Here is a 10,118-nt window from a genome sequence, read left to right on the forward strand (position 1 = left end):
TAAAGGGCACAGGAGTGCTGTTTCAAAGGGACAAATGCACCCCAATGTGTATAGCGCGCTATCAACAAGAACCAAAGTATGGAAAGAGCCCAAATGTCCATCGATGGATGAATGGATAAAGAAGATGTGGTGTGTGTGTGTGTGTGTGTGTGTGTGTGTGTGTATATAAAAATATATAATATATATGTAATATATATGTATTATATACATAGTGTACGTGTGTGTACGTGTGTACATGTGTACGTACGTGTGTACATGTGTATATGCACATGTGCGTGGTGCACATCATGTGCGTGTCTATATGTGTGCCTGCGTGCGTGTGCGTGCCTGCATGCAGGTGCGCGTGTATGTGCGTGTGTGTGTATATATGTGTATATATGTGTATACATGCGCATGTGTGTGGGGCGCATCGCACGTGTTTGTGTGTATATATACATATGTATACAAAACACACACACACACACACACACACTGGAGTATTACTCAGCAATCAAAAAGAATGAAATCTTGCCATTTGCAACTATGTGGATGGAACTAGAGGGTATTATGCTAAGTAAAATTAGAAAAGAAAAATATCATATGACTTCACTCATATGAGGACTTTAAGAGACAAACAGATGAACATAAGGGAAGGGAAACAAAAATATAAAAACAGGGAGGGGACAAAACATAAAAGACTCATAAATATAGAGAACAAATAGAGGGTTGCTGGAGGGGTTGTGGGAGGGGGGATGGGCTAAATGGTAAGGGGCATTAAGGAATCTACTCCTAAAATCATTGTCGTACTATATGCTAACTTGTATGCAAATTTAAAAATTAAAAATTAAAAAACTAGATCTCAAACAATCTAACTTTACACCACAGAGAACTAGAAAAAAAAAGAATAAATCAAACCTGATGTTAATAGAAAACAGAAAATAAGTCCAGAGAAAAAATAAATTATATAAAAACTAAAACAGAATATATTAAACTAAGAGCTGGTTTGTTGTTTTTTTTTTTTTTTTTTTTTTTTTTAAAGATCAACAAAATAGGCTACCTTTAGCTAGATTTACCAAGAGAAAAAGAGTGGACTCAAAATGAGAAATGAAAGTGGGCACCTTACAACTGACACCACGGAAATACAAAGGATCATAAGAGGCTAGCTACTATGAACAATCATAAGTCAACAAATTGAGCAACCTAAAAAAGAAATGGTTAAATTCCTGGAAACATACAGCCTACAAAAGAGTGCATCAAGAAGAATATAAAATTTGAACAGACCAAGAATTACTAATAAAGAGATTGAATCAGTAATCAAAAACCTCCCAAAAGACAAAAGTCCAGGACAAAATAATTTCAGTGGCAAATTCTACCAAACATTTAAAAAACAGTAGCAATCTTCCTCAAATTCTTCCTAAAAAACTAGAAGAGAATGGAACACTTCCAAACTCATTTTACAAAGCCAGCATTACCCCGATACTGAAAACAGACAAGAACACTATAAGAAAATTATAGGCCATTATTTTAGATGAACATACAAAAATCCTTAATAAAATAGTAGCAAACCAAATTCACATATACATTAAAAGGATCATACAAGAATGTCATCAATGTAGAGACATAGGTCATTCCTGACTTCACTCCTCATCACAAGAAAATCAACCAACTATTCATGAACAAGATACTACTGAGACACCATGTAAAACATGGGGGTGAAGCTAATGCATCTTCCTCCACCACAGAAACCAAGACAGCATTAGAAGGGTAGGAAAAGTGGTTACATGCTGACTGCATTGCCACTTCCCCAGGCCACTGCAACATCCATCAAGAGGTCTCCCCAGAGCCTACAATTCCTCCAGTAGGGAAAGGGAACACAGCACAAAGATCTAGCTCCCTTAACATTGTAGTCTGCTTCTTGGAAACTCCCATTTTAGTCTCACACCATGGGGATTTCAGGGGAATTTGCAAGCACTAACCACTGGTAATCTGATTGTGAAGAAGAAAGTGGAAGGGGCTTGCAACAACAGCACTCAAATGTTTGCAGACCAATTTCCCACCTGCAGTGCACAGATGTCCCAACCAGCACCTTTGCTGATCTGAAGAGCCAGGACAGTAGCAAAGTCTGATCAGGGACCTCAGCAGAGCACAGGTCCTCCTGACTTGGCACCTTAAATGAAGAGCCATGGAGCCTCATATACTGGCCCCACCAATCCCCACCCCTGCATGCCCCTGCAGGCAGAGGAGTAAAGTCCTATCCCCACCTGCTACTAAGTGTAGCTCCTGGCCATTCTCAAGCAGAAAGGGCTTTGCTGGACTTGAAGCCACCTATCCTACTCAGACAAGATAGGTGAGCTAATTCAAAACCTTGCCCACTGTTTGAGTATAGCTCCTAATCCCTCCCAACCACAAAGCTCGACATACGGATCTCCTTGAAAACTTCTTGGATCTGGCCCTCCCAACCTGCCAAAGCAGGGTAGCTAAGTCATAGCCCTGTCCACAGCTGAGTGAAGCTTCCAGACCCACCCAAACAGAAAGCCTGGCCAGAACACCTGGAAAGCCATGTAGCCCAGCAATGCTGAAGCAAAGAGTCTACCAGGCAGGACTAATGGTCTCCAGAGCAAAGCCAGTGGCCTAGTTAGGCCAGGGAAATTAGGGTGCAGCTTGCCTAGAGTCAAGACCATAAAGAGTCTTTCCAAGCTTGAAACTAGTTTTCTTGCTGTGTGTGGGCAGGGAAACTAATCTGTAGCCCCATTATTTGCTGAATACAGACTTCAGCCAACCTGAACAGAGAACCTAACCCACATACACAGGAAACTACATAGCCCACCCAACAGCACTGTTTACAGAGGCTTTGAACACAGAACATAGCCCATGGCTTTCACTGTCTGCTGAGCAAACCAGGGGCTCTGTCTGATCAAGCAATTCAGTGCACAGTCTTGTCTGATTTGGGTCCCCCCCAAAATAAGCCATGCAGGACCTCAGACCCATCCTACTGCCCCAGCAGGGCAGAGAAGCAAATTCATAGCCCCAACCACTACTGAGTATATTACCCCATCCCAACCATCTATTAAGCTTGAGTAGAGAACCCAGTCAACAGCAGATTAACATCCTACAGTCTCACTTAGGCAGGGAAACAAGACAGCAATGCTAGCCAACTGTTCTCAGCCAACAACACACCCACCCCCTGACCTTTGAGCTTGGGCAGTGGCCTTGCCCAAAAACAGACCCTGACTGAAAGCCTCACATATCCAAAGACATTACCGGCAGACATGTCCAGAAACCCAAACAGATCTGACTGGTGAAAAAGGGTCTCTGCCAAAACAAACCTGTAAAATCTGGAAATGGAGACTACTTACTCAGATGTGCACATACCAGGGTTCATGGCTGGCTCGGTTGGTGGAATGTGTGATTATTGATTTTAGGACTGTGAGTTCAAGCCCCACAACGGGTATAGAAATTACTTTAAAATAAAGTCTTTGGGGCGCCTGGGTGGTGCAGTCGGTTAAGCGTCCGACTTCAGCCAGGTCACGATCTCGCGGGGAGTTCGAGCCCCGCGTCGGGCTCTGGGCTGATTGACGGCTCAGAGCCTGGAGCCTGTTTCCGATTCTGTGTCTCCCTCTCTCTCTGCCCCTCCCCCGTTCATGCTCTGTCTCTCTCTGTCCCAAAAATAAATAAACGTTGAAAAAAAAAAAATAAAAAATAAAAAAATAAAATAAAGTCTTTAAAAAGAAGTGTACATGAAAAGATACTCAACATCACTCATCAGGGAAATACAAATTAAAATCACAATGACACACCACCTCATACCTGGCTAAAATTAACAACTCAGGAAACAACCAATGTTGACAAAGATGTGAAGAGGAACCCTTTTGCACTGTTGGTGGGAATTCAAACTTGTGTGGCCACTCTGGAAAATAGTATGGAGCTTCCTCAAAAAATTAAAAGATAGAACTACCCTATGACCCAGCAATTGCACTACCAGATATTTATCTAAGGGATACAGGTGTTTCAAAGAAGCACATGCACCCCAATGTTTATAGCAGCACTATCAACAATAGCCAAATTATGTAAAGAGTCCAAATGTCCATTGACTAATGCATAAAGAAGATGTGGTGTGTACATATATATACATACACACAATAGGATACTACTCAGTGATGAAAAAGAATGAAATCTTGCCATTTGCAACAACGTGGATGGAACTAGATAATATTATGCTAAGCAAAATCAGTCAGAGAAAGACTGATATCCCATGATTTCATTCATATGTGGAATTTGAGAAACTCAACAGATGAACATAGGAGAAGGGAAGGAAAAATAAGATAAAAATAGAGGGAGGCAAACCATAAGAGACTTAAATACAGAGAACAAACAGAGTTCCTAGAGGTGCGGGAGATGGGTTAAATGTGTGATGGGTATTAAGGAGGGCACTTTTCAGGATAAGCACTGGGTGTTGTATATAAGAGATGAATCACTGGGTTCTACTCCTGAAGCCAAGACTACACTATAAGTTATCTATCTTGAATTTAAATTTTAAAAAAGTATACATATGCCAATAGAAGAAATCAAAGAGCCTAGAAAACTCTAACAAACATGAAGCCATCAAAGGAAACTAGTAAAGCTCTAATAACTAACCCTAAAGAAACAGAAATGTATGAACTATCAGATAATTCAGAATGGTTCGCTTAAAGAAGTCTACCAAAAAAAAAAAAAAAAAAAAAAAAAAAAAGTCTAGTGAACTACAAGAACACACAACCAAATGAAATTAGGAAAACTGTGTGTGAATAAAAACGAGTAGTTCAAGAAATATAAAACAAAATAAAAGTACGAAAGATAAATTCTTAAGCTGAAAAAACAATGACTGAAATGTAGAATTCAATAGAGAGCTTCAAAAGCAGAATTGAACACAGAAGAATCCATGATCTAGAAGAAAAAATATTTGACACTATCCAGTCAGTAGGTAAGAATGAAAGAGTGATGAAAGGGTAAGAAAGAAAAAAAAAAAGAAAGAAAAAGAGTGATGAAAGCCTATGGGATTTATGGGACATAATCAAAATAAATAAAATCCACAGTATGGGAATTCCAGGAGAAAAGAAAGGGACAAAAGGTATATTTAAAAGTAATAATTGGGGCACCTGGGTGGCTCCGTTGGTTAAACTTCCCACTTTGGTTCAGGTCATGATCTCACAGTTCATGAGTTGAGCCCCACATTGGGCTTTGTGCTGACAGCTCGGAGCCTGGAGCCTGCTTCTGACTCTGTGGTGTATTCCTCTCTCTCGGCCCCTCCCCTGCTTGCATTTTGTCTCTCCCTCTCAAAAATAAACATTTAAAAAAATTAAAAATAAAAAAAATAAAGAAAATAAAAGCAATAGTGACTGAAAATTGCTTAAACCTGAGGGAGAGATGAACATCCAGATCCATGAGGCCCAAAAAAATCTCAAGTAGGTTGAATCCAAATAGGGCTAAACCAAGATTCATTATAATTAATCAAAATCAGTCAAAAGTCAAAAAAAAAGAATTTTAAAAGCAGCAAAAGAGAAATTAGATCAAAGGAACTTCATAACACTATAAGCAGATTCCTAACAAAAATGTTGCAATCCAAAAAAGAATAGGATGATATATTGAAAATATTGAAAAAAAGTTGTGAACCAAGAATTCTATACCCACCAAAGCTATCCTTCAGAAATAAATGAGATAAAGACTATCCCAAACAAACAGAAGCTGAGGGAATTTATGACAAGATCTGCCCAAAAGAAGTGCTAAAAGTAGTTCTCTGACCAGAAATGAAAGGTAAAACCCTAAGAAAGGAGTGTAAAGTTTATTGGTAATGGTAAATATATACTCAAAGTTAGATTCTGTAATACAGTAATGATGGGGCATAATTTACAAGTCTAACTTAGAAGTTTAACAGATATAGTAAAAATATCCATAACTACATTAAACTCTATTAGTTACACAATATGAGAAATATGTAAATTCTAATATCAAGTCTAAAATGTGAGGGAGAAGTAAAAAGCATAAAGTTTAGGAATTCTATTGAAGTTATAAGTTTAAAATTGGAGTTATAATTTTAAGATTTTATGTAAGCCTCATGGTAACCACAAGAGAAGAAAACCTGTGGTAATTACACAAACGAAAATGAAGTCAAAGCACATGGATACCAAAAGATATCACAACAGAAACAATACAGGCAGATAAAAAAAACAAGGCACAATGTATCTACAAGGAAGTAGTGGCTTTCAATGACGCATTGGACCAGCTGGATTTCATAGTTATGTTCAGAACATTCCATACTAAAATGGCAGAATACACATTATTTGCAAGTGCACATGTACATTCTCCAGAATAAATCACATAACAGGCTACAAAACAAGTCTCAAAAAATTCAAAAAATCAAAGTCATACCATGCATATTTTCTGACCACAATGCAGTAAGACTTGAAATCAACCATCAGAAAAAAATCTGGAAAGAGCACAAATACACGAAGTTTAAGTAACATGCTACTGAACAATGAATGGATCAACCAAGAAACCAAAGACATCAAAAAATATATGGAGACCAATGAAAATAAAAAATATAATGGTCCAAAATCTTTGGAATGCAGCAAAAGCAGTTCTAGGGGGGAAATTTATAGCAATATAGGCCTAACTTCAGAAGAAAAATGTCAAAAAATCTAACTATATCTCAAGGAGCTTGAAAAAAAAAAAAAAAAAGAATAAAACCCAAAACCAGCAAAAAGGAAAGAAATAAGAAACATTAGAGCAGAAATAAAGGATACAGAAACTGAAAAATAAAATAGATCAATGAAACCAGGAGCTGGTTCTTTGAAAAGATCAACAAAATTGATAAACCGCTAGCCAGAAACATTAAAAAAAAAAAAACCCAAATAAACAAAATCAGAAATGGATAAATAGCCACCAATAGCACAAAAATACAAAAGATAATAAGAGAATACTATATAAAGTTATATGCCAACAAATTGAACAACCTACAAGAAATGGATAAATTCTTAGAAACAAAAACCTACCAAAACTGAATCAGGGAGAGAGAGAGAAAATTTGAACAGACTTTTAATCAACATCATACTGGAAGTCCTAGTTACAGTAATCAAACAGTAAAAGGCTTCCAAATTGGTAAACAAGTAAAACTTTCATTATTTGCAGAGGACATGACATCCTATATAGAAAGCCCTAAAGCAAAAAACTAGCAGCAAAAAACTGGCAGAACTGATGAATGAATTAAGTAAATTCTCAGGATACAAAATCAATGTACAGAAATCTGTGGCATTTCTGTACACTAATAAGAAGCAGAAAGAGAAATTAAGAAAAAAATCCCACTTACAATTGCACCAAAAATAATAAAATACGTAGGAATAAACTTAGCCAAGGAAGTCAAAGACCTATACTCTGAAAACTATAAAACATTGATGGAATATCAATTGATATTCATTGATGAACATGACACAAAGAAATGGAAAGACATTCCATGCTCATGGATTGGAAGAATACTGTTTTTCAAATTAGGAAAAAAAAATTTTTTTAACATTTATTTATTTTTGAGAAACAGAGTGCAAGCAGGGGAGCGGTAGAGAGAGAGGGAGACACAGAATCTGAAGCAGGCTCTGAGCTCTGAGCTGTCAGCACAGAGCCAGACATGGGGCTCAAACTCACAAACTGCCATGACTTGAGGCAAAGTCAGATGCTTAACTGACTGAGCCACCCAGGCACCCTGGAAGAATAATGTTAAAATGTCTATACTACCCAAAGCGATCTACACATTTAATGTAATCCCTGTGAAAATACCAACAGCATTTTTCACAGAACTAAAACAAACAATCCTAAAATTTGTATAGAACCACAAAAGACCCCAAGTAGCCAAAGCAATCTTGGAAAAGAAAAACAAAGCTGGAGGTATCAGAACTCCATTTTTCAAGTTATATTACATATTTCAAGTTATATTACATAGCTGTACTAATCAAAACGGTATGGTACTGGCACAAAAATAAACACATAGATCAGTGGAATAGGATAGAAAGCTTAGAAATAAATCCACAATTATATGGTCAATCTTTGACAAAGCAGAAAAGAACACACAATGGGAAAAAGTTTCTCCATAACAAATGGTGTTGGAGAAACTGGACAGCTACATTGAAAAGAATTAAAGTGAACCACTTTCTTACATGATATACAAAAATAAAATTCAAAATGGTTGAAGGAGCTAAATGTGATACCTGAAACCATAGAAATCCTAGAAGACAGCATAGGCAGTAATTTCTCTGACCCTGGACATAACAACACCTCTCTAGATAGGTCTCCTGAGGCAAAGAAACAAAAACAAAAATGAACTATTGGGACTACATCAGAATAAAAAGCTTCTGAACAGCAAAGGAATCAATAAAACTAAAAGATAACATACTGAATGGGAGAGGATATTTGCTAATGACATATCTGATAAAGGGTTGGTATCTAAAATATATACAGAACTTATACAACTCAAAAGCAAAAAACAAATGATCCAATTTAAAAGAGGGCAGGGGGATCCTGGGTGGCTCAGTTGATTGATTGTCCAATTTGATTTCAGCTCAGGTCATGACCCCAAGTAAAAGAATCAAACCCCACAGCAGGCTCTGCACTGAGTGTTGAGCCGGCTTAAGATTCCCTCTCTCCCGGGCCCCTCTCTCCCACTCACACACTCCCCCGTCTCTCAAATTAAAAAAAAAAAAAAAAAAAAAAAAAAAAGAATCATTTTTTAAAAATGGGCAGAAGACATGAACAGACATTTCTCCAAAGAAGACACATATGGCCAACAGACATATGAAAAGATGGTCAACATGATTTATCATCAGGAAAATGCAAATCAAAACCACAATGAGATATCACCTCACATCTGTCAGAATGGCTAAAACCAAAAACACAAGAAACAATTGTTGGTGAGAATGTGGAGAAAAAGGAACCCTTGTACACTGTTGGTGGGAATGCAAACTGGCACAGCCACTGTGGAAGATAGTACGGAGGTTCTTCAAAAAATTAAAAATAGAATTATAATATGATCCAGTCATTGCACTAATGGGTATTTACCCAAAGAATACCAACAAAAAACACTATTTTGAAGGGATATATGCATCCTTATATTTATGGCAGCATCATTTACAATAGCTAAATTATCAAAGCAGTCCAAGTATCCATAGACAAATGAATGGATAAGATTTGGTACGTACATACAACAGAATATCATTCAACCATAAAGAATGAAATTCTGCCATTTGCAACAAATGAATAGATCTAGAGTATTATGCTAAGTGAAATAAGCCAGAGAAAGACAAATACCATATGACTTCACTCATATGTAGAATAAGAAACAAAATAAAGAAGAAAAAAAAGAGAAAGAGAGACTTTTAACTACAGAGAACAAACAGATGATCATCAGAAGGGAGGTGTGGAGGACAGGCGGTGGGATGTGTAATGGATGAAACAGGTGAGGGAAATTAAGAGTACACTTATCACAATAAGCACTGAGTAATACATGGAATTGCTGAATCATTATTGTACACCTGAAGCTAATAGAACACTTTATGTTAACCAAATTAGGATTAAATTTTTTAGTTTTTTTTTTTTTTTAACTATTGATCTGGTTTTAGTAAGACATTATAAATATTTATCTTTAACATTATCTGCCCAGAAGACAAGGATTCTGTATTTTCCCAAAATAAGTACCTGTGTTTATCAGGTCTTTGATTTACTTTACAAAAAAAAAAAAAAAAAAAAGTCTTAATATTCTAAAAAAGCTAAATTTTGCTCATAGAAATATGGTCTGATGCATTTGTCTTTGATATCTTTTATTGTTATTTTGATTAAGTGGATAATTGAATATTGTTTCATACTAAACACAAATCAAATTTACAAAAAAAAAAGATCATATTTGTGTTTACCAGAATTAGCAGGTGGGTTGATGGGGGATTGGATAAAGGCTGTCAAAAGGTACAAACTCCATTCTAAGATAAGCATTAGGAAGGTAATGTACAACCTGATGACTATAGTTAACATAGCTCTATGGTATTTATGAAAGTATAAATCCTAAGGATTTTCATCACAAGGAAAAATAATGTTCATGATTGTAAGTCTTTACAAGATAATGGATT

The sequence above is a fragment of the Prionailurus viverrinus genome, chromosome A1 (assembly GCF_022837055.1).
Source record: "Prionailurus viverrinus isolate Anna chromosome A1, UM_Priviv_1.0, whole genome shotgun sequence".
NCBI lineage: Eukaryota > Metazoa > Chordata > Mammalia > Carnivora > Felidae > Prionailurus > Prionailurus viverrinus.